At 37.5% G+C, this 25,128-nt stretch overlaps 2 long non-coding RNA genes across 2 annotated transcripts; one reads left to right on the top strand and one right to left on the bottom strand.

The window, feature by feature from the left end:
* Nucleotides 1–3,085: 3,085 nt before the first annotated feature.
* Nucleotides 3,086–7,366, bottom strand: LOC145515060 (uncharacterized). Its single transcript, XR_014060657.1, has 2 exons — nt 7,188–7,366; nt 3,086–5,929 (listed from the first exon to the last, which is right to left on the bottom strand). It is a non-coding gene; the product is annotated as an uncharacterized LOC145515060 (long non-coding RNA).
* On the top strand, nt 6,878–23,796 carry LOC145515058 (uncharacterized). The gene is made up of 2 exons (XR_014060655.1): nt 6,878–7,711; nt 19,543–23,796. It is a non-coding gene; the product is annotated as an uncharacterized LOC145515058 (long non-coding RNA).
* Nucleotides 23,797–25,128: the final 1,332 nt, after the last annotated feature.

Below are 25,128 nucleotides of genomic sequence, written 5' to 3'. Positions count from 1 at the left end.
ACATTTAGAACTGCACATATAACAACAGACTGGTTCCAAATTGGGAAAGGAGTATGTCAAGGCCGTGTATCGTCACCCTACTTATTTAATTTATATGCAGAGTACATTGTGAGAAATGCCAGGCTGGATGAGGCACAAGCTGTATCAAGATTGCTGGGAGAAATATCAATAATCTCAGATATGCAGATGCTGCTGCTGCTGCTAAGTCACTTCAGTCGTGTCTGATTCTTTGCGACCCCATGGACTGCAGCCTACCAGGCTCCTCCGTCCATGGGATTTTCCAGGCAAGAGTACTGGAGTGGGGTGCCATTGCCTTCTCCAGATATGCAGATGACACCACCCTTAAGGCAGAAAGCAAAGAAGCACTAAAGAGCCTCTTGATGGAAGTGAAAGAAGAGAGTGAAAAAGTTTGCTTATAACTCAACATTCCGATGGGCATCTGGTCCATACACTTCATGGAAAATAGTTGAGGAAACAATGGAAACAGTGACATACTTTATTTTGGGGGGCTCCAAAATCACTGCAGATGGTGACAAAGACACTTTTTCCTTGGAAGAAAAGCTATGACCAACCTAGACAGCATATTAAAAAGCAGAGACATTACTTTTCCAGCAAAGATCCGTCCAGTCAAAGTTATGGTTTTTTCCAGTAGTCATGTATGAATGTGAGAGTGGGAATATAAATAAAGCTTAGCGCTGAAGAATGGATGCCCTTGAACTGTGGTGTTGGAGAAGACTTTTGAGAGTTCCTTGGACTGCAAGGAGATCCAACCAGTCCATCCTAAAGGAAATCAGTCCTGAATATTCATTGCAAGGACTGATGCTGAAGCTGAAACTCCAATACTTTGGCCACCCGATGCAAAGAACTGACTCACTGGAAAAGACCCTGATGCTGGGAAAGATTGAAGGTGAGAGAAGAAGTGGTGACAGAGGATGAAATGGTTGGATGGCATCACCAACTCAATGGAAATGAGTTTGAATAAGCTCTGGGAGTTGGTGATGGCCAGGGAAGCCCGGCGTGCTGCAGTCCATGGGGTCGCAAAGTCAGACACAACTGAGCAACTGAACTGACTGTATGCATATGCCACATATTCCCAGGCATCTGTAGATGGATATTTACATTGTTTCTACTTCTTGACTATGGTGAATAATGCTTTAAAGAACATGAGAGTCCAAAGACAATATATAAATGATCAACAGATATATGGAAAATGTTCAACATCCCTAATCATCAGGGAAAAGCAAATCAAAATCACAGTGAAATATCACCTCACAACTGTTAGGATGGCTATTATTGGGAAAAAAAAAAAAAAAAAGACAATATTTAATGAGGATGTGAATAAACTGTTGGCAGGAATTTAATATGATGCATCTGCTATGGAAAACAGTATGGAGCGTCCTTAAAAGATTAAAAACAACCATATGACCCAACAATTGAGCTTCTTGATGTTTATCTTAAAGCACTGAACTCAGGATCTTGAGCATAGGTGTCTCCTTCTTTCTGAGTACCTTATCATTACATTGATAACTCTCTCTGTTTAGAAATTCTTCACAAACAAATTAACAGAAAATTGGTCCCTCTCTTTCTAACTTCTTTCTTTTTCTGTAAAATTTCCTCCTCCTTAGAGAGTGGGAAGCAGGAAACTAAATGTGTAGAAAAAAGGAAGAAATTAAGCTGTTAAAAACAAAATCAGATTCCACTTCTCTCCTAATCTACAGCATTGTAGGTAGTATATATTCTGTTTCCCTGCAAGGAATTCACACTCAGAACCCATACCAGAGGTCAGAAGGATTAGGAGAGGAGATCCATTCACCAAGCTATTAAACAGGAGCAAATGTTTTACCAACAACTCAAGCATATTTCACTTCACTTGTGTTTCCTGGCTCCATACACCTACCTTGGAGCTTTTATGTTAACTCTTGCTCTTAAATCTCCTTTCATATAAAAGAGTTCTTCCATATGGCACATAAAACTCAAAGAACAAACAAGTTCAGAAATCAAGGCAAGGTTTCCCACTGCTGTTCTGTCAGAATGAGAGTCTGTTTATTTATTATTTTTTTTCTTTTTAAAATCTCTTAAGGCTCAACAGACTTATTACAACTGTCAGACTTATGTTAGACAAATTGCCCATAATGTAAATAAATAGTCTCTTACCTTTGAAATTCTAACACTCAGCAGAAACATAAACCTCAAAAGCCACAAAAGGAAAAGCTGCCCTGAATTAAGGACGAGGCCTTCCAGCATAAAATATAATCACGTTTAGACATGGAGTACTTCCTCCCTGAGCATACAGATGAAGTTAGAATTAAGATGGCAAATCTAAAACAGGCAAAGTTTGTAGGAGCACCTCGTTTATGTATTTTTACACACTACTCCTTGGAATCCTTGGGATTCTACAGAAGTCTTGGTGTCCACCTCCTTATTCCAAATTCCCCAAAGATACTAACCTTTGGAATTTGAAAACAGAAGTAAAAATTCCCCAGAATTCTTAAGAATTTCCAAAATCATAAATAATTCTGTATTTTATGCACTTTGAAACTATGTCTTAAAATAATAAATGGCTAAAAAATAAAGAATGAATCTTTTAGATTCTAAAAGATTAAATATTTCAGGAGGATTTTATAAAAATTGAATATTACTATAAACAAATATATTATGACAAGATTATATAGTTAAATAGTAAGCAAAATGAACTCTGCCTGATTAGGAAATATTTGATAATCAAAACATCAACGAAGGAAACATTACCATTAATAAATGGCAAGTAAAATAATTTAAAAGTAAAATATAATAGCATAAGTATTTGATATTTAAAAGTTATTATTATTAAAAATTAAAGTTTAAAACACAAAAAACTTAATTGTTCTATCCTGTTGTCTTAATCTTTGTTTCACAATAAATTTTCCAAACATTGAAAGATTTCCTTCCTTTTGCACTGATGTTAGTTAACTTGTCATAAGTTCATCCAAAACAGCTGCAAGTTGAATGCTATGATGAATGATGTTCTGGATGTTCATTTCATTTTTAAATAATAAAAATATTTTATCTACTTGTCCTGATTTTTATTTTTCCATTAAAATCTATATTTCTTTTTCTGCTTCATATTTTACATCAGTTTCTAATTTTCAGTTGGAGTACTCCACAGTAACATTCATATATTCTCTTTGCATTTCTTTTTTCAAAGATCAATACTATAAAGTGAATATCCAAGCACTGAAAAACCCCAGCAAACATTATTAGGTAGTAGTTAAATGATGTAACATGTAGAACTCCTAGCAAAACTAATAGAACTTCACATAATTATGCATTAAAATTGTCAATATAAATATTTATTTCTTTCCAAAAGTTATTTCTTGGAATACCACTCAAAAATTTGTTTAAAACATACTGTATGACTAAACTTATTAACATTTAATTTTTTGCAAGAATGACTCACCTTTTGCAGTGGCAGATAGCACTATGCACATTTATTTATAGCACAGCGACAGCTATGAGGAAGACTGACTTATCAGACAGTTATTGTTTATTTTCTGCATACTTCTATCTTGGTTTTCAGAAATATCCTTTTATTCTTTAAAGAAACATCAGTGCTTTTTCTCATATTTCTACTTGATGTTAGGTAATTTTCTCAATCTAGTAGCATCTCTATGTTAACCAAGAAGTTTTTATTTTCAAAGTATAATTTTTTTCTACTTTTCCCCTTCTTTTTCACAAATAAATAGCCCCTCACTAACCAGTGGAGTAATGCCAAAGGGTAAGATATTCAAGTGATCAAAGTCCAAGAAAAGATAAAGAAAGAAGTGTTTGATGCCAAAAAAAAAAAAAAAATCAAAAAAAGAGAGAGAGAAATAAACCTATGGGCTCATAGAGTCAGTGGAATCCCTCCAAAAATCAATGCCTTAAAATGTATTGAAAATGGAAGACAGTAAAAACAAAATCTTGAAAGCAGAAAAATAACTATTATAAGGAAATATCAATCTTAATGATTAAAATTTCTCTTCAAAAATTTGGAGGGTAGAAAGTGGAATAATACTTTTATATTACTAAAATAAAAAATAAATTAACCTAGAGTTCTGTATTTAGAAAAACTATACTTCAAGAAGCTGAATAAAGACATTTTCAGATAGAGAAAAATTAACATAATCTGTCGCCAATGTGTTCTAAAATAATCACTAAAGAAAATTCTTCCACCAGAAAGAAATTATATCCAAAGAAAATTTGGAATATTGGGAATAAGTAGATACAACAGAAATGGTTGATATCTTAGGTAAATACATTGTTCTCCTCTAAGAGCTTTAAAATATCTTACAGTTGGTAGAAAAAAATCATAATATTGTATCATCAGTTTTTTAACATAATGTAGCTTCAATTTATAAGAAAAGCTACATAAAGAAAAGGTACATAAAGCAAAGATGGTAAAGAGACTATATTGTGGTGACATTTCTACATCCTAATTGAAATGATAAAATGTTGATACAATTATAGTGTAAATATATTACAAAACTATATTGTAATTTTTAAGATAATCCACAAAATGCCATATGATTACAATCAACTATATAATAGAGAAAAAGAAATACTAAAAATGTTAAAGTAAGCTACAAAAGATAGGAAAGTGGAAACAAAAAACCAAGGGACAAATCAGAAAACAATTAATAAAATTATGAAATTAATCCAAACATACCAATAATTACATTAGATGTAAAGTATCTAAATATACCAAAGAAAAGACATAGATTAGGAGAATGCATCTAAAAAACATGTGCTGCCTACTAGAAATTCACTTCAAATATGATATAAGTAGGCTAAAGTTAAAAAGCCTGGCAAAAAGAACAAACACATGAATGCTAATCAAAAGAAAGATAGAGTGGGAATATTAATATCAGACAATTTCCAGTCAAAGAAAATTGCTAAGGATAAGGAAACTACAAAATAATAAAAGGGTCAACTCACTAAGAAAGCTTAGCATTTTAAATATACATACTACAGAGCTTTAGAATACACATGGCAAAACCAAAACAAATGAAAGGAGAAATAGATAAATCCACAATCAACATCAGAAATGTCAACACGCTTGCTGAGTAAAAACCAGGATCAGTATGAATTAATACAAAATCAGCAATGATATGAAAAAATGAACAACACCATCAATTAACTGGAGCCTTTGTATCAACATTTGCTTTTAAAACTCTATTCATGTAAAGTTGGTTTTCCATGAAATACAAAAAAAAATCTCAAAAATCCCACAAAATATTACCAAATAGGATCCAACATAACACATAAAGAATAATAACCCCAAATCATCTGTGGTTTATTATGAGAATGCAAGCCATGCTTAACATTTAGAAAACAAACATCCCACTAGAATCACAGCCTAAAAGTCGTGTACGACTCTTGCGACCCCATGGACTATAGCCTTGCCAGGCTCCTCTGTCCATGGGATTCTCCAAGCAAGAATACTGGAGTGGGTTGCCATTTCCCTCTCCAGGGGTTATTCCCAATCCAGGAATCAAACCTGGGTCTCCTGCATTGCAGGCAGATTCTTTACCAACTGAGCTACAAGGGAAACCCTAAAGAAAATCAACATGATCATTAAAGTTCATGCATGCCCAAAATCATTTGACAAAATTCAACATCCACTGCTAATAAATATTCTCAACAAATCATAAATAGAAGATAATTTACTCAACTTTATAAAGAACATCTACCAAAAACAAAACTACAACTAATTTCACCCTTAAAGAGTAGTGAAAGACCTAGTAAGAGTATCAACTCACAGCAATCACACACCCATCCTATTAAACAGGAAGCTCCAGCCAGAAAAATGTAACAAGACAATAAAATAAAAGTCATAAACACTTGAAATGAGAAATAAAACTGTTCTTACTTGCAGATGACATCATTGTCTAAGGAGAAAATCCCAAAGAGTCTAAAAACAAATAAAAACAAAACAGAATAAAACCTCTCACACTAATTATTTATTGAAGCTTTAAGATGCAAGGTGAACACATAAAAAATCTATTGTATACCTATGTCTAGCAATGTAATATACAATTTTAAAATTGTGTTTTCAAAAGTCAACAACAATGTAAATATTCAAAAGCAACAATGTAAATATTTAACTCCAAAAGGAAATACTCATGTATAACTATGTAAAACATATATAGAAACTGTATTCTGAAAACTAAATGCACTGATGAAAGAATCAAAGACCCCAAAAAGCAGAGATGCATAGAGATAATCTTTCTATTTACCAATCCATGAACTGCTCAATAAAATCAATTTGATCTTTAAAATAATTGAGATACATATTGTGTTTATGGATTAGAACACTCAACCTGGTAAAAATGCCATTCCTTTTTTTTTCTTACATATTTGATTTCATTCATATCAAAATTACAGGAGTATATTTTGTAGATATACAGAAGGAGTATATTTTGTAGATATACAGAAGAAAAGAAAAGAAAATGGGGGAGTGGGTAAGGGCTATCTTGCCAAGATGGTGGAGTAGCCGACTGCAGCCTTCATGCCCTCATAAAGCACTACAATTAGACAGCTATCCACAAATTTAAGTAGCTCTGGTAGAGCTCAGGGATCCACTCAGAAGCTTCAGCAACAGACTGGAGAGAAAGTCCGATAATGACTTCACAAAAAGAGAAGGGGGAACAGTTTCGAGTTGCCAGTTTCATCCCGTCCCCCAGGGTGGGACAGCTCGGTGCTGACAGGAAGTCCCAGACCCCAGAGAATTCCCTTCACCAGGAAAAAAACAAACAGGGAGGGCAACCAGCTTCCCAACCTTTCAGGGCCCTGCAGGAGGACCGGCTTTGGTTTCATCCCATTCAGAGACTGGCACTTCCAGGCTGTCTCGAGACAGCAGGAAACAAGGAAGAAAGCAGAGGCTATAGAAACCAGCCCAGAGTTTCCAGTCACCTGCTCCACCAATGACTCCACAAGCCCTTGTCTCTGAGGGTCTGGACAGCCACTGCAGATACCAGTGGACCCCTGAAGCTTTTGTCACTGAGGACCTCACTGTGGAGCCCAGGGCACAGCTCTGCAGAGGACACCTGTCGTTCTCCTCATTGAAGAAAACAGCGGCTGGGGCAGCCACCACAGATCCAGGCCGCTCCTGTCACTGAGGACTCCACAGGTTTTCTCACATTTAGAAACACCAGTGACTTAGTCTCTACCTGCTTCTGTCCTCCTCCTCACCAGCTGTCACATCCAGTGCTACCATGGACACCTGGGAGCGGAGAATTTGCACCTGCGCCCATCCAGTCTCTCTCTGGGAGGCAGTTTAGCCTCAGACCGCTGCACAGGTGGGGGATCTTGCGAGATTCCCGCCACCCGGCTCCGCCGCTGTGCGCATGCCCACAGCCAGTCCACGCGGTTGCGCAGCTGCGGGGATCCTCACAGACACTAGCGGGCCCTGAGGAGGCTGGACTCCGCGCTCCCGGCACAGCACTGTCGCCTGTGCCCACAGCTTCGCCTGTAGCTCTGCGTCTCCACGCTGCAGACTCCGACTGCTGTCAGTGGCGTCCACTGCCGCGCACAAGCCTGCGGCTAGTCATCTGTGCCGCCCCACCGGTGCACACCACAGCCAGGGCCCCTCAGCCGCGCCGAGGCCTGGCCGAGTCCGCGTTAGTTCACAAACTGGCGCCTAAACTTGGAGCTCAAGGAGTGACTGGGGATAGCGGCAACCCACCCCAAATTGGTAGGTGGTGTTTTTAATAAGCAAGGGAACATATATGAGAGACATGTTTGGGGAGACTGTGAAACGAGTAATTGTGTGCACCTGCCCGCAGAATCTTCAGAGTTCCTATAGAGGCCTTAATGGAGTTCAGTCACGTACACTGTCTGAGCTGCTCCCTCAAGGCTGATTCACTGAAACAGCTGCAGCTGTGGGGAAGGTGGGCAGAAGATACATTCCCAGGACAGGGGAGGGGTTGAGGAATACCGAATTCCGGGCCTCCGGTGACTTACAGGTCAGTCAGCGGTCACGTTCTCTGGATGACCTCCAAAGCTTCATTCCTCATATTTAGCTCTTATATGTGCTCCTCTTTCGCTCCTCTTCCAGAATGTGCCCTAAGGGGTCCGCCATGGGTTTCATTTGCACGACCATGGCTCATTTGATGGCCCTCTGGCTGCACCATCCCTGTGGGATATTCCATTGCAAATTCCAGTAGAATGTACACCCCTGGCTAATTCATGTCAATGTATGGCAAAAACCACTACAATATTGTAAAGTAATTAGCCTCCAATTAAAATAAATAAGTTAGTTTAAAAAAAAATTCCAATAGAAAGGCTTTCCCTAGGCGTCATGGGGCTTAGGGTTCTCAACAGGTTTATCACAAGGTGAGTCTGAGCAGTGACCATCTCCCTATGATTTTCATACCTTTACAGTGTTGAGTGTCTTGGCACGGGTTCCAGTCTGGCGACTGGTGTAGCAGGCTATACTGGTTGGTCATCCAGATGTGTGAAAGCTTGAGACGATACGTTGGTCCACCAGGCCGAAGCGGTTGTATTTGTTACTAATTTAATCTCCTGCTATAATATTCTATTTTTCCTTTCTATCAACCCTGATGCCTATGGGTTATAGCAGAGAGGAAACCTCCATTCAGTGTTGTGTTCTTTTGGCCAGTCTTGCATGCCATGACCCTTAAAATATGAGGCCTGATCACTGTCTATTCCATGAGGATGTCTGTACAGTGGTACTTAAGTTCCTCTAGTGCCCTAATGTTTGTAGCTAGGTAACAGGAGAAAGCTTGAGTTAGGCCAGACGTGGTGTCTACACAGATCAAAACATATTTAAAAACCTCACTTGGAGGGAAGGGACTGTTATACTCAATTTGCCAATCTTTTACAAGTTGGAAATTCTGGTAGATAACCTCATATTCCTTTGGCAGTTGCCTTGGAAATTGGTTTGAACACAAAGATAAATGTACTAATCAACTCACTGTATATAAAGGGCAGTTCAACATCCTTGGCAATATGTCATCCCATCTGAGTGCTATGGTAACCCTTCTTTCTACATATCCAATCTGCTGTATCTACTGAAGGCTGAAGGATCAGTTTTGAGGATTCATATCTGGGCTAGAACATAAGCTTCCTGATTGCCGGGAGGTGTCAGTGCCTTATGATTCAGAATATTAAAAACAATGAGGCATTGTCAGACACTTGAAGGTGAACCCAAGTGTCTTTCTGTATATCCTGACCCACAAACACTTACACTTATGATCATCCATTTCTCAGTAGGAAGAGAAGTTCTTACCATGGCATGTTGTTTCTAAATTCTTCTGGTCATATCTGAGCCCATGCGTATTTTTATTTACTTAATTAAAAAATTAAAGTATAATTTATCTGCAATGTTATATTAGTTTCAGATGTCATTCAGTTGCTAAGTCGTATCTGACTCTTCACAGCCCCATGGACTACAGCTTGTCAGGTTTCCCACTGCTTCACTATCTCCCGGAGTTTGCTCAAATTCATATTCTTGAGTGGGTGTTCCTATCTAACCATCTCATCAGTATTTTTATAGATTATACTCTATTTAAAGTTATTATAAAATAGTGACTATATCCCCAGTGCTATACAATATGCCCTTGAAGTTTATTTATTTTCTACATAGTAGTTTCAACCTCTTAATCTACTAACCCTATATTGCCCCTTCTACCTTCCCTCTCCTCACTGGTAACCCCTAGTTTGCCCTCTATTTCTGTGAGTCTGTTTCTGTTTTGTTATAGTCATTATTGTTTATTTGTTTTTAGATTTCACATATCTGTGACAACATACATTATGTACCTTTCGTCTTCTGACATTTCACTAAGCATAATCCCTCTAGGTCCATCAAGGTTGTTGAGAATGGCAGGATCTCATTCTTTTTATGGCTAAGTATTATTCCATCGCATGTATAAATCATGTCTTTTATATCTGTTCATCTGTTGCTTCCAACTCTTAGATATTGTAAATAATGCTGCTATGAACATTGTAGTCAATGTATCTCTTGAATTAGTGTTTTTCATTTTCTTTGGATATATATCCAGGAGTGGAATTGCTTGTTAATATGATAGTTCAGTTTTTAGCTTTTTGAGGAGAAGTCATACTGATTTCCATAGTGGCTGCACCAATGTGTGTTCTCACAAGCAGAGAACCAGGCCACCAACTGTGGTCCAGAGAATCCCTTACCTTCTCAACAAGACCCACCAGGAGCCCTTTTGGGGGCACCACCTCTGCTTGTGCCCATCCCTCAGCCTAATTTCCCACCTTGCACGCCTGGCCCAGCCCAGGCTGACAGGTGAGGGAAGGGGAGAGGCAGGGGCATAACTCCATCCCCCCTTCCTTTTGACAAGGTCCTAGAGGTTTCAAGTCAAGGCTGGAGGACAGAGGTCATGACCTGACCAGCCACCTGTGAAGTCATGGAATCTGGGAACAGAAGTCCCAACCACCACAAAATTAAGCATCAGTTGGACCTTGGAATCATGTGGAGGGCAGAGATCACAAGCCTCTACAAAGGGATATATGTGTGTGTACATGAGAGTGGGGCCGTTTCAGAGGTCGTATCTCATGATTTATTGAGGTGCACCATCACTGCTTTTGAGGGCGCAGTAAGCCAAAGGAGAAAATGCCCCCCTCCTTTTCATCTACCACCCAAGTCCTCAGGCTCTCTGAGGGCTAGGGGACAAGAAGCTAAATGAAAGGTATTCCAGGTACATATTTATCTCCCCTTCCAGATAGCCCCCCAGATGTTTTGTATATTTTTACAGGGGTGCCTCATCTAATAAGCCCACTTCCTGGTTAAATTCTAAGACCAGTGCTGTGTTCCTAAGGTCTGGCCACTCTGAGGTGAGGGGGTACTGCATGGGCAAGAGCTGTGAGGGAACAGGCAGGAATCCAGGGCTTATCCCTGGAAATATGGAGTCCAGCAGGAGTTGAACCAACAGGGGAAGAGGCTTGGGTACCTGGACCAGAAGAAAAAAAAAAAAGGAGGCAAATACTTCCTGCTGATCTGACAGCCCAGGTTCCTCCTACTTGTAACTGTTGTGCCCCCATCTCCAAAGATGCAAGCTGTAAGCTTCAGACTCTACTTTGTGGCTTGGTCCTCCTCACTCTATTTCTAAGTTCCCCCAGGATTCCTGGGTCTTGCTATCCAGAACCCTCTTCCCCAAAATGCTGCCCTAGGCTAAGGAGGGCCAGAGAAGGTTATCATGTACCACATACCAAAAAAGGGGGTTGGCCTAGGGGTTGGCCATACAGCAGCTTCTTCAGAAGCCTCTTGGCAGCAGCCCCAGCCTTCCCAAAGCAGCAGGTCCCTAAGCTGGGGCTCAACCTAGAAGGCAGAGGTAGGTTTAACAAAAACGTAATGTTGACTTCTCCCCCTCCAGTGGGGCTTATTCTGTAATGTGACTTCCATATGTTTATATAAATTGAGTGTTACATTGAGGAAAAAAAAAAAAATACCTGTTTCAAAAGGTTAAATATTTTATGATTCTATTTGTATGATCTTCTAAAAAATAAAAACAAAGCTATAGAGGTAGAATACAAGTCAGCAGTTGCCAAGGGTTAAGGTTGGGGGAATGATGAGACTATAACGGGATAACCTGAAATGGTCTTTTGGAGACAGTGTAATTGTCTTCATCCCATTTGTTGTATACATGATTCTTACAAATTCTAAAATTCATAGAATGGTAAAATGAATAAATCAGTTCCACACAACAATAATCAATCAAATTACTGAGGGAAGCATCCTGTTTTATTTAAATGATAACCAGTGTTTAACATCTTCACATATACAAGGGTGTTAACTGTAACAAAATGATGCATATTTTATTTTGAGATAAATTATGGATGTGTTTAATGTAAAGTTTTTAAACTTCCTTCATGACATCATGTCAGTGAGGAAGAAGGGAGACTTAAAATTATGAGATCAGGCAAGCACTTTAACAGAACATATTTACCAAGACAGGCTGTGTAGTTAATAACAATTTGAAGTGGGTCTTGAAGTATTAGTCAGTATTGACCAATATAGGAGGAATCTAACTTTCCAGGTGTAGACAACCCCATTCTGAAAGCCATGAACACCTACAGTATCCTGGCATTTTTAAGGAGAGTTGAATGATCCTTTATGTCTGGATCTTAAATTTGTAGAAAGATATAGAATCAGGTGGAACTTGAATGGGGAAAGATCTCAATTTCAAAGAACTGAGTTTCCAGGGCAGAAGAATGCTTTTATATTGAGGAGAGTAGGGAACTGCTGAACATGGTTAAGCTATATATCCTTCACCTGATGTCTAAATAGTTGTATAAAAGAACTAAAAAAAAAAAAAAAAAAACTTGTTAATGTAGCAAACCCTGAAGTATTGCCAGATCCTTTCAAAGATTTACATATTATTTGACTTAATTTCTTTTATATCTAACAAAATCCAGGTAATCTTTTGAATTTGTTTTGCTGGTATCTACATGAGAAATAAAAATAAAGCCAGAACCATTAATAACACATTAAAAGAGAGTAAATCAAAGAGAAATTGTTTTATATTTCCATTTATTTCATAAACAAGTACTAGCACATATCATATATCCAGCAAGATGTTAGGTACTGGAAATTTAAAACTAAACATGACATGGTATCAGTACTCAAAGGGCTTTTTTTTCCATGAATAAGATATATATTATATATATATCAAGAGGTAAACCTATGATTATAGTGCACTGCAGTTTGGGTTATAGCAAAGTTATTCATAAGAAGAATCTCAGAAAAGCGGCCCCAAATATAGCCTTAAAATGTTTCTAGGCATCCTAGGAAATGGGTAGAAATGAACTAGATATTATACCCACAGGAAGGAACTATATGAGAAACAGAAAACAGGCTCAGATTTTCTAAAGTGTGTCGAATCCAGGTAACTGCAACTAATTACATGTAGAGAGATACATGGAGAAGTGGGGACAGGCAAACCTGACAAGACGTCTGGAGCTGGTTGATAATGGAACTTGTGTTTTGTGTCAAGGAGTGTAAATCTGAGGCGTTGATTCTGTCTTTGATTCGTTTTAAAACCCAATCAAAACTTTCTTCAGAAATCCAACAAACAAAACATGTTGAAACTTCAATTTTCTAGTTGTGCGAGGCAGTGCAGAGGGGAAGGGAGACTGACACACTGAAGGTCTGTCCCCAGCTTCCTTTCTGGCTGGTACTCTCTGAAGATCCTCCCCAAAATTTGAAAAACACCTCTAATAATTGTGTAGTAGCTAAAAGACTTTCAGAAGAGGCATGATAAGATCATATTTACAATTTAGGGTGAAAATATGCATATTTTCTGTCAGTATCCTCAAAAGAACAAAAATTAAAAGCACCATCTTTGATTAATCACCAATGTATACCATTGTCATACATGGTAGGCATGTGACTATGATAAAATGAGACCCCTTTCATTTTTAGGTAAACTATGGAATGCTTAAGGGAAATTTTCCTATTGCTATGGTCACAGCATGGCCATGAGGCAGAGGGCTGACCTAAAATCACTGCCAGACACATACTTTATCAGAACACATGGAGCAAAACAAGTTTTTGAATGAATGAAAATCTTCAGGTTTTTTTTTTTTTTTTTTAAGAAAGATTAATCGGCTATTTCAAACATCTCTAGATAGAATTTCTCTGTATTCTGCAGAAATATTCATGTACAGAAAGTTCTCCAGGGATATTCATACACATTAGAGTTTGATGATCTCTGTTATCTAAATAGTTATCTGGATGATAGCTCAGTCTTGGTCTTATACATTCAAACACTGGGTACACCTCTTATAGCACTGAATGAAAGAAGAGAGTTGGAGAATGTTTGTAGATTTAAATGTTACTGATAAGCAAAGTTAGACAAGGAGAGTTTATAAAGGTCTGCAGTCACATAGTCCTTCAAAGGCCTTCTCAGAATCAAACTAGATTATTTTGAAGTGAAGTGAAAGTCACTCAGTTGTGTCTGACTCTTTGCAACCCCATGGACTATACAGTCCATAGAATTCTCCAGGAAAGAATACTTGAGTGGGTAGCCTTTCCCTTCTCCAGGGGATCTTCCCAACCCAGGGATTGAACCGAGGTCTCCTGGATTGCAGGCAGATTCTTAATCAGCTGAGCCGCAAGGGAAGCCCAAGAATACTCGAGTGGGTAACCTATCCCTTCCCCAGTGGATCTTCCCAACCCAGGAATTGAACCGGGGTCTCTGCATTGCAGGCAGATTCTTTACCAACTGAGCTATCAGGGAAGCCTTTACTTGCTGCAATAAGAGATTCCCACTAATATTTAATCTCCCTAACACAACCCATGCCTGGATTCCCAACTGGATATTCCGTGTCTCTTATGAACACAATATATATACCTCAAAGAAAGAACCACTTTTAACAAGTAACAAATGGTGAATACAGGCGTTTCAGTTCCACTGGCTGTTTAGGGAAAACATTCGTGGGTAGTAAAGTGTGTTTAGGGTGGTCAAAGGTAACTGAAATCACTGATTCTCCAAGATTATCATTTTGCCAACAGTTTCAAGTTCTCTTCACATTTAATTTCTGACTGAAGCTAAAGTCCAAAACAGTCATTCGAGTTTCACATTATCCTTTCCCTTTAGTCTCTTGAGGACATGCTAAGAATTTGTGAAAATGGCATAGTGTCAGGAAGAAGCAGGAAATCTAAAGAGGTGAATCTAAAGAATTTGAAGCATGTAATCAAGACATTTATTTGTTTTTGTTTAAGTGATTTGACTTTTCGTATACAAATTTGATCAGAAAATCCCATTTATACCCTAATGACGGCTTGAAGCTCCTTGGAGCTCTCCTCAGACATTGGGCATTTGGCCTCTTTAACTGAGAGTGAGCTCTGAGGGTTTTTGTGTTTTGTTTTGTTTTTTCCTGACTGAAGTCAGACAGATTGACAGTGTCCCCAGAAAAAGCCCTGACCTGCCTGGAGCACGGTAATAAATAATTAAGATGTTAAGAGGGATATGATGATTCTCACCTGGCTTGATCCCTCAGCTGCCAGGGGGTTTCCAGACTATAAGGCTCTAAGAGAAAATACTTTGCTCATGTTGTAGACCTAGGAGAGAATCAGTAGGAAGTAAAACAATTATACTCATTGTGTAACTTAATGACACAATGTAATGTGCTTACTAAGTGGATGTGAATATATGTGGGTTATTAAAGCAAGGTTATGGATCTGAAGAAAGCAATAACCAAACTCTAAAACATTTATGACAATATTTAACAAGCTAATATTAAACAGACTTGTAAGAAGTTTCAAGCAACTTCATATAATAAATGATATTAACCAAAAAGAAACAGCAGCTACAAAGAGTATCAGTCCAATCAATCTTTTTCTCATTTTGTAATAATTTATTTGTATTATTCTCCAAGACACTGTGAACATATGTGTTTATTTCTGCTTTGATGTATTGAAACTCATTATCATGAGACTTTTTCTAAATATCCTCTGAAATATTTATATAAATTATAGACATACCAATATTGCTTATAAATTGACTTTTATTTTATTCCTTTTTTCTTTTTTTTTACATTCAAGTCTTAGTAAGTTCTAATCTCAGCATCTAATTGTTATGCTTCTGTTAGTCAGGACAGAGAAGATCCCAGGATTTATAACTCTCCATCTGTGCTAAAAAGTTAACATTTATTTCATAATAATGTTTTTAACATATGCATATCACATAAATACTTTGCAAGAAAAGTTGACCTTCTGATGTATTATTGATAGGATTCACTATTGCTGTTTATATCATGGAGTCTTAATACCATTATGCATGCTGTATGACGGAGATTTTTGGTTTAAATTTAATTCATAAGTAAAGGGAATACTATACAATTATTTTAAAGTTTTTTGAAATTTTGGTAAAATTTATTGTTCTAGTGATATTTAGGTATACAGTTTAGTGGCTTTAGTCACACATAGATGTGTAGCCATTACCACCATCCATCTCCAGCACTTTTCATATTGCAGAACTGAAACTTTGTGCCTATTAAACAATAACTCCCCATTCCTCTCTCTCCTCTGACTCTGACAAACACCATTCTACTTTCTGTTTCTATGAATTTGACTCTTCCAGATAGTGGAATCATTTAGTAACTGTCCTTTTTTGACTGGCTTATTTCAAATTCCACAATGTTCATTGTAGCATATATCAGCATGTCATTCCTTTTATGGTTAAATAATCTAAAATATACAATTTTAAAAAATAAATAATATAAAATATTTTATGCATAATACCACATTTTGTTTATCCACTCATCTATAGGTGTATATTTGTTTCCGTTCTTTTGACTAATGTGAATAATACTGCAAGATCATGGGTGTACAAGTATTTGCTCAAGTCCCTGCTTTCAGTTCTTTTGGGTATATACCCAGAAATACAATTGCTGGAACATATGATAATTCAATGTTTAATTTTTTTGAAAAACTGTCTTACTATTTTCTGAAACTGCGGCCCCATGTTACATTTCTGCCAACAATGTGTAAGGGTTTTAATTTCTCCACAGTCTTGTCAACTCTTGCTATTTTCTGGGGGATGTGTGTGTGTGTTTGATAATAACCATTCTAATGGTATACAGTATTATTTCACTGTGGTTTTAATTTGCCCTAATGATTAGTGATATTGAGCCAATTTTTATGTGGTTATTGTTAATTTGTGGATCTTCTCTAGAGACATGTCTATTCAAAAACTTTGCCTATTTTTTAAAACAGGTTAGTTCTTTATTATTGAATAATTCATGTTCTTAAATGAATTTTCTTATTTTTTCCTAAATGCATGGTTTTAGACTTTATTCAAGTTGTTCTTAACAGCAACAACAGAGACTTCCCTACATAAATTTTCATGGCTTGTCTCCTTGCATCTTTCAGCGTGGAATAAACATATTTTATTACAAAATACACAGACATATCTTAAGCTGACCTGATGTCTGCAGATTCATTAAATAATGGTCAGAAAGTCAAAGCCAATTATCTCTTATTATCCGTAATTTCTCCAAAGGAGGTAAAAGAAAACTAGTAGTTATTAGTTGTATCTTAAAAAAACAAAGAATTGACATGAATGAATTTTGCCTTAGTAGAAATGAATTTGGTTGAAGATGGTTTACTAAAATGCAAGTATCAACACCCAGACCCCATAGAACCTGCTGTGTTTTTGATATCTCAGTTAGATATCCACCTGAAAACCAGTGCATCTAAACCGAATATATCCTTTCCCTCCAAAACCTTCCATTCATTTTAACCCTCCCTTCCAAGCAATATTACTACCACCAACTCACGAACTTAGGTCAGTAGCTTGACAGTCGTCTTAGACTCCTCTGCATTCTTTCTCATCCTTCCTCAACCAATCCAAGTATAAATTCTGTCCCACAGATCACTCACAATTTTTTTCATCCTTTTTGATATTTCCCTGTCTCAGGCTATCATGACTGCTACACCGAGGAATCTCATAAATGAGTTTTCTGATTTCATTTTTGTCTCTCATCAGCCCATTTTATGCATCACAAATCTTTCTAAAAGACAAACCTACTAATACGTCGCTCTTATCTAACACATTTTTATATGGCTCTCAGTGCATTTAGGATTAAGTCAAAAGCTCTGATTTGACTTGAAGGAAGCGTTGTGGCAGCACCATGCTTTTTAAATCTCTGCATATTCTTTTCTCTTCCTCCCACACTTCAGGATCACTTAAGTTCCCTAAATGGATAGTCTCAGTTCTATGACTTTGCACAGATTGATTCCTATACCTGGAGTACCCTTTAGCTCTTTGATTTTTATAAATCTGATGCATACTTCTTTATCAGTTGACAATTTAGAAGAAATTCCATGGTTATCTTTCCTTGATCTCTAAATCTGAATAGAATGTTTCCACTCTCTGCTTTCATGCACCCTATGGTTTCCCTAAGGGCATTTATCACATGGTGTTATAGTATCCTTTTAATTCACCTATACCTCCACTAGACTAAAATTCTTTGAGGTCAAATAACAAGTTTGTTTTGTGCATAGTTAAGTCAGTTCCTTACCCTAATGTTTGGTGTTATAGGCTGAACCATGTCCTCTCAAAATTTCTATGTTGAAGTCCTACCCTTTAATATATGAGAATGTGACTGTATCTGGAGAGAGAGAGACTTTAAAGTGATAATTAAGCTTGAAGTCATTTGAGTGGGCCTAAATTCAATCTGACTGATGTCCTTATAAGAAAAGATGCACCAGAGTATGTGTAACCAGAAGAAAAAAAAAAAAATATATATATATATATACTTATGTACACACATAAACATACACAGCAGGAATAGAGCCATTTGCAGGTCAAAAGGCTTTGGGAGAAATCAAACCAGTCAACAGTCTTGATTTTAGACTTCCAGACACCAGAACTGTGAGAAATAAATTTTTGTTGCTTAAGCCTCATAGTCTGTGGTATTTTGTTATGGCAGCTTTACAGACTGGTAATTATTGACAGTCAACAAAAATGTGTTGAATGAGTAAAACTTAGAAAGGGGTTTTTCATAGGTTTCTAATGAACTTTGCCCTAATTATTTTATTAACACAATTTTGAACATACTATGAAACATTTATTCTACTATGTATTGTTTTCATTTATAACAGTGATGCAAGTTGGTCATTATTACCCTCAATTTTCAGGTGAGGAAACTGAAATTCAGTAATTTTAACTGAGTTTTCTGAGGACACTTCATTCATGGTAAAGCTTAATTTCCAGCCTGTGCTACTGATTCTAAGTTCAGAACAATACTATCCTAACCCAATACCTCCTAAATCATTTCTTCTAATCGGATCTACTTTATTTTGGTGATCCTATAAATAAAGAAATAACATTCTGTTCTTTGAATATCCACTTCTTAAATATGTTTTTGTGGTATATGATACTTTAGACAAATCATATAAATTAATCTTGAGAGATCAGGTTGACTCAATGTTTGGTTTATAAGGCTTGAGTCTGTAAGCTGCTAATTGATTAATTTGTAAAGTACATATTAAGTTGACAGTTTAAAAGGCATGCTTTGATTGTGAAACATCTTATAATTAATATATGAGAGTTTATTTTAAAGTGAATCAACTATTCCTGCAGCACACATTTAAGCCTTTTTCTGGCAATATTATAAAGTTGAAAGACTATTCAACTTAGAGACAGCTAGTTTCATAACTCTCCTGCAAGACCTACAAGTGACATGTTTTGATACTCAGAACATCTCCCTGGATGCCAGTTCTCTTTAAAATAATGTGCACCTTAAAGAATGGTGGTGAGGCCAGAAAGAGTAAGCTCATATAAAACCTTGACACACATTAGGTTTTCAATGTTATTACCATTACCTTTGACATGAAGGAAGAGATTTACTGTACATGTTATAACTGAACATCTCCTCAAATCTGGTGTAATTCAGCTACATGTAAGATTATTAAGAAAGAAGAATTGGAAATAATAAATTTGCATATTTTACCTAAAGCAATGTCGTACAAGTATAAGACTGAAGAAATATGAATACTTTGTCACTGACACTCCTTTCTTTTCCTTGCAGTTCTTCCAAAAGGCAGCTATCTATTTGTAAGCCAAGAGAAAACTTCCTTTTTCCATCACCGAGTTTATACAGTGAGAGTAGAGCTTGAGGAAATGAAAGACAGCTGGTGGTTTGGTCTATTCTCAGAAACACTTTCTACTTTTACAAGGAAGAGGAACCCCACCATCGCCAAGCCTGTAAGTTGTCTTTAAGTCTGCTTCAGCATATTCTCTTATTTGGTCTGTAATCATCTCTTTTATTACTTAGCCAAAGTTCATTTCTTTCTCCATCTTAAAGAAATCTTTAAATCATGTTTGCATTCACTGTTAAATTGTTATGGGATGATAAGATTATTAGAATGGCCTACAGCTGATGGACAAGGAGGCCTGGTGTGCTGCAGTCCATGGGGTTGCAAAGAATCGGACACGACTAAGCAACTGAACCGAACTGAACAGCTCTTACTAGCTTACTCTTAGTAACTTCTATATAACCAGTGCATGAATAATGGAATTCTGCAAATCTGGCGTGCTCTGGTTCCAGTCAGTTTGTTGTCAAGTGTATCTTAAGTTAATGGGCTCTACTGAGTTCACCGTGGAAGAAAGTGTCTTCCTCCATCTTTCTTAATAAGTTCATGAGCTTCTGCCATGACTTCATTGTGTCTGTGATGTTTTTAAAGAACTGGCTTACATGTTGCTTGTCTCTTATTTTAGAGGTATTTTGTTTCTTGAAAATCATGAACCTTGCACCTTTCCAAAACAAACAAAAATAACTATATATGCTATTATTGCTAACGCTGCCTTTTCTGTGTTTTGGCCACAAATCCTTTTCTGTATTTCTATCATAATGATAATGTCTACCTGGCTGGGTCTGGTTAAAATATACATAGTGACTGGGTTTGCCAGAAAGATGATAGAGTAGGAAGTCCCTGGCATTATTTCTTCACAGAAGGAGCAACTAGCAGTTATCCACATAAAGAATGCCCTAATAAAAATCTCAGAACAGGGTTAAGAGTAAAGGACTCCCATGGACTACAAAAAAGCCAGTCTGCATTAGAAGAGTAAGAAGAGTTATTTCACTTTGACTGTGTCACCCATGCACACACTGACAGGGATTAGAGATACAGAGCCCAAGGTATATATTCAGTGTCCCCGACATCCAAGGCTCTTCCTAAGAGGCCAAATTCTGTCTCATTAGGAACATGGGGGAGGTGACAAAGCTAAGTCACCTGGAGTCAGCTAGAAAGAAAGAAAAGAAATATGACACACAGTGACCAGCACATGGATTTTCATGGTGTCTTCCGTAGCCCTGCTAGCAGCCTCACCTGACCAATGAGTCCATCCAGCTACTTTACTCACTCACAGAGCTGACCTGGTGTCTCTGTCTGCCAGGGAGCTTGGTTGGCAGTTCTGCCTGCCTTGGGTTCCCAGCCAGCAACCCAGCCTAGCAGGGGGCACAGCTGTTGGCCTCATCCTGGTAGGAAGCCATATCAGAGACTCTGCCCCACTGCAGAGCATAGCCTATGCTTAACCAGGCAAGAAGCCAAGGCAATGATCCTAATGAAATGAAAAAGATACCCTGTAGCTTAATGGAAGCAGAGAGCCCAGACAGTAACCACACCCAATTGTGGAGCCCACCTTCCAGTTCCAGTTCAGTCGCTCAATCGTGTCCGACTCTTTGTGACCCCATGAATTGCAGCACGCCAGGCCTCTCTGTCCATCACCAACTCCCGGAGTCTACCCAAACCCATATCCATTGAGTCAGTGATGCCATCCAACCATCTCATCTTCTGTCGACCCCTTCTCCTCCCGCCCCCAATCCTACCCAGCATTAGGGTCTTTTCCAATGAGTCAACCCTTCGCATGAGGTGGCCAAAGTATTGGAGCTTCAGCTTCAACATCAGACCTTCCAATGAACACCCAGGATCGATCTCTTTTAGGATGGATTGATTGGATCTCCTTGCTGTCCAAGGGACTCTCAAGAGTCTTCTCCAACACCACAGTTCAAAAGCATCAAACTTCGGCACTCAGCTTTCTTCACCGTCCAAATCTCACAACCATACATGACCACTGGAAAAACCATAGCCTTGACTAGACGGACTTTTGTTGGCAAAGTAATGTCTCTGCTTTTAAATATGCTATCTAGGTTGGCCATAACCTTCCTTCCAAGGAGTAAGCGTCTTTTAATTTCATGGCTGCAGTCACCATCAGCAGTGATTCTGGAGCCCAAAAAAATAAAGTCTGACACTGTTTCCACTGTTTCCCCATCTATTTCCCATGAAGTGATGGGACCAGATGCCATGATCTTAGTTTTCTGAACGTTGAGCTTTAAGCCAACTTTTTCACTCTCCTCTTTCACCTTCATCAAGAGGCTCTTTAGTTCTTCTTCACTTTCTGCCATAAGGGTGGTGTCATCCGCATATCTGAGGTTATTGATATTTCTCCCGGCAATCTTGATTCTAGCTTGTGTTTCTTCCAGCCCAGCGTTTCTCATGATGTACTCTGCATATAAGTTAAATAAGCAGGGTGACAATATACAGCCTTGACGTACTCCTTTTCCTATTTGGAACCAGTCTGTTGTTCCATGTCCAGTTCTAACTGTTGCCCCACCTAACTCTGGGATACACTCACCAGCCTCACTCAACCAGGGAACTTAATCAGCAGCCCTGTCCAGATTTGAGGCATAACCTGCAGCCTCAAGTCAACCAGGGAACTTAATCAGCAACCCTGACCAGATTTGAGGCATAACCTGCAGCCTGCCCAAACTCGTACCTTGGTAACAACCCAAACCTCCAGCAGAGCACAGTCAGCAGCATTGTCTGAGCAGATAACCTTGACAGTGATCTTTCTCAACTATAGAGTACAGGTTTTGGCTGTGATCAATTACTTAGTCAAGCCTGCAAGGCCTGCTTGAAGGAAGAGTTAAGACAACAATGCCAGTCTTCCAGGAAGCACAGCCTGGAACCCCACTCAACCAAGGATAATTAAGGAGCCTAGCTGTGAACACACTCAGTTGAAAAGTCCAACCAAGTGGTTTCACCCTGTCAGGAACACTAATCAATGAATTCAGTAAATTTTGAGGATAGAAAATCAATGTACCAAAATTAGTTTTATTTCTACACACTGACAATAGACTGTCTCAAAAAGAATTTAAGACAATTCCAGTTAAAATATCATCAAGCACAAATACTTAAAAATAAGTTTAACTGGAAGAAGTAAAAGATATATACACTGAAAGTATAAAATACTGATGAAAGCAATTGAATAAGGCATAAGTAACGGAAAGACATTTCATGTTCATGGATAAAAAGAATTAATATAGTGAAAATGCCCATACTACCCAAGAGGACCTACATATTTAATGCCACCCCATCAAAATTAATCCCAGGGACGGGGGAGCCTGGAGGGCTGCCGTCTATGGGGTTGCACAGAGTTGGACACGGCTGAAGCGACTTAGCAGCAGCATCAAAATTCCAGTATCAGTTCTTACAAAACTAGAAAAAAAATATCCTAAAGTTTGTATGGAACTACAAAAGACCCCAAATAGACAAAGCAATCTTGAGAAAGAAGAACAAACTTTGAAGCATTACACTTTCTGATTTCAAACTATACTAAAAAGCCAAATTAATTAAAATAGTATGGTACCAGTATAAAACAGGCACATAGAGCATTGAAACAGAATAGAAGCTAACACATAAGCCCACCCGTATATGGTCAACCAAATTTCCACAAGGCATAAGAATACACAATGGGGAAAGGACAGCCTCTTCAATGAATGATGTTGGGAGAACTATATATTCACATGCAAAAGAGTAAAGTCACACGTTATCTTACATCACTCACAAATGAACTCAAAATGGATTAAAGACTTAAATGTAAGGCCTGAATCTATAAAACTCCTCAAAGTGACATGGGGAGAAAACTTGGCATTTGTCGTGACGTGGTTTCTTGGATGTGACACCAAAAGCACAGGTGACAAAAGCAAAAATAAACAAAGTAGTCATACATCAAAGTAAATGGCTTTTCACAAGGAAGATGTACCAATGGCCAACGGATGCAAGAAAAGATCCTCAGCATCTCTAATCATCGTAGAAATTCAAATCAAAATCACAATTAAATACCACTGTATACCTGTCAGAATAACTATTATCAAAAAGACAACAAATAACAAGTGTTACAGAAGATGAGGAGAGAGAGAACACTTGAGCATTTTTGGTGGGAATATAATTTGAAACAGCCATATAGAAAAGAGTATGAGGGTTCCTCAAAAAAAGAAAAATAGAACTGCATGTGATAGTCATCTCATGTCTGGGTATATATCCAATGGAAATGAAAATAGGATCTTGAAGAGATGGTTGCATTACCATGTTTACTGCAGCATTATTCACGATAGCAAGACATGGAAACAACATCAGTGTCCACTGACAGATGAACAGATAAAGAAGCTGTGGTCTATATATAAACAATGAAATATTATTCAACTGTGAGAAAGAAGGAAATCTGTAATTTTCATAACATGAATGGACCTTGAGGGCATTATGCTGAGGAAATAAGTCGGACTGAGAAAGGCAAATACTATATGATCTCACTTGTATTTGAGATCTAAAAAAGTTAAATTCATAGAAGCAAAATAGAACCATAGTTGCTGGGCGCTAGGAGGTAAAAGCAAATGGGAGATGTTGGTCAAAGGGTACAAACTTTTATTTATGACTTGAATAAGTTCTTAGGATCTAATGCACAACATTGTGAGTTTACTTAATTTTACAGTATTGTAAACTTGGCAAACAAAAAAGATGTTAAATGTTCTCAAAACACACAGAATGATAACTGTGTGATGTGATGGATGTGTTACCTAACTTGAGTGCACTAGTCATTTCACAAGGTATATGTATATCAACTTATCATGTTGTATACCTCAAGTATATGGATTTTATTTGTCAATAAACCTCAATAAAGCTGAAGAAATATGTGTATATATATTGTATGTGTGTGTGTGTATATATATATATAATGATGTGGGTGGGGCTTGTTAAAAATAGTCAGAGATGGTATACACTACAAGGAAGGCAGAATAAAATCTATTTTTGTAATTGGTGTTTGTCTTTTTCAGAAAGTAAAATTTCAATTATTTTTGGAATTTGAAATTTCAGGAAAATTACCACAAGTAATTCATTCACAATCCATCACAGGGAACCATTGTTAATAATTGATAGAATATATCATATATAATTTCATTTTATGCATATATTATAATTCATTCACATAGGAAAATATAACATGTATATAATTCTGTTTTATGTTAACAATGCATAAAATTCTGGATGTCACAATTACACATGATTACATAATCTTCCCTCCCATAGATGTAGCTCCATCTATCTTTCTTTTTATTTCCACTGGTGTATATTTAAATTATTAATTATTTATAAATAAAAAAGCAGTGGGTACATGTTGATATGTTTTTTTGAACTTCTAGTATTCCAAAGAGAACAGCTGCTGAATCACTGATCCTGATTATATTGATGAGTTATTTGGGTGCACGGAGTGTATCTCACCTTTATAGCTCCAAGCTCTAGAAATATTTCTGCCACATGGTGTCAACTCAATTATC

The sequence above is a fragment of the Giraffa tippelskirchi genome, chromosome 7, assembly GCF_054371585.1.
Source record: "Giraffa tippelskirchi isolate mGirTip1 chromosome 7, T2T-mGirTip1v1.2.pri, whole genome shotgun sequence".
In the NCBI taxonomy this organism is placed as follows: Eukaryota; Metazoa; Chordata; class Mammalia; order Artiodactyla; family Giraffidae; genus Giraffa; species Giraffa tippelskirchi.
This window is presented reverse-complemented; position numbering and strand designations above follow the sequence as displayed.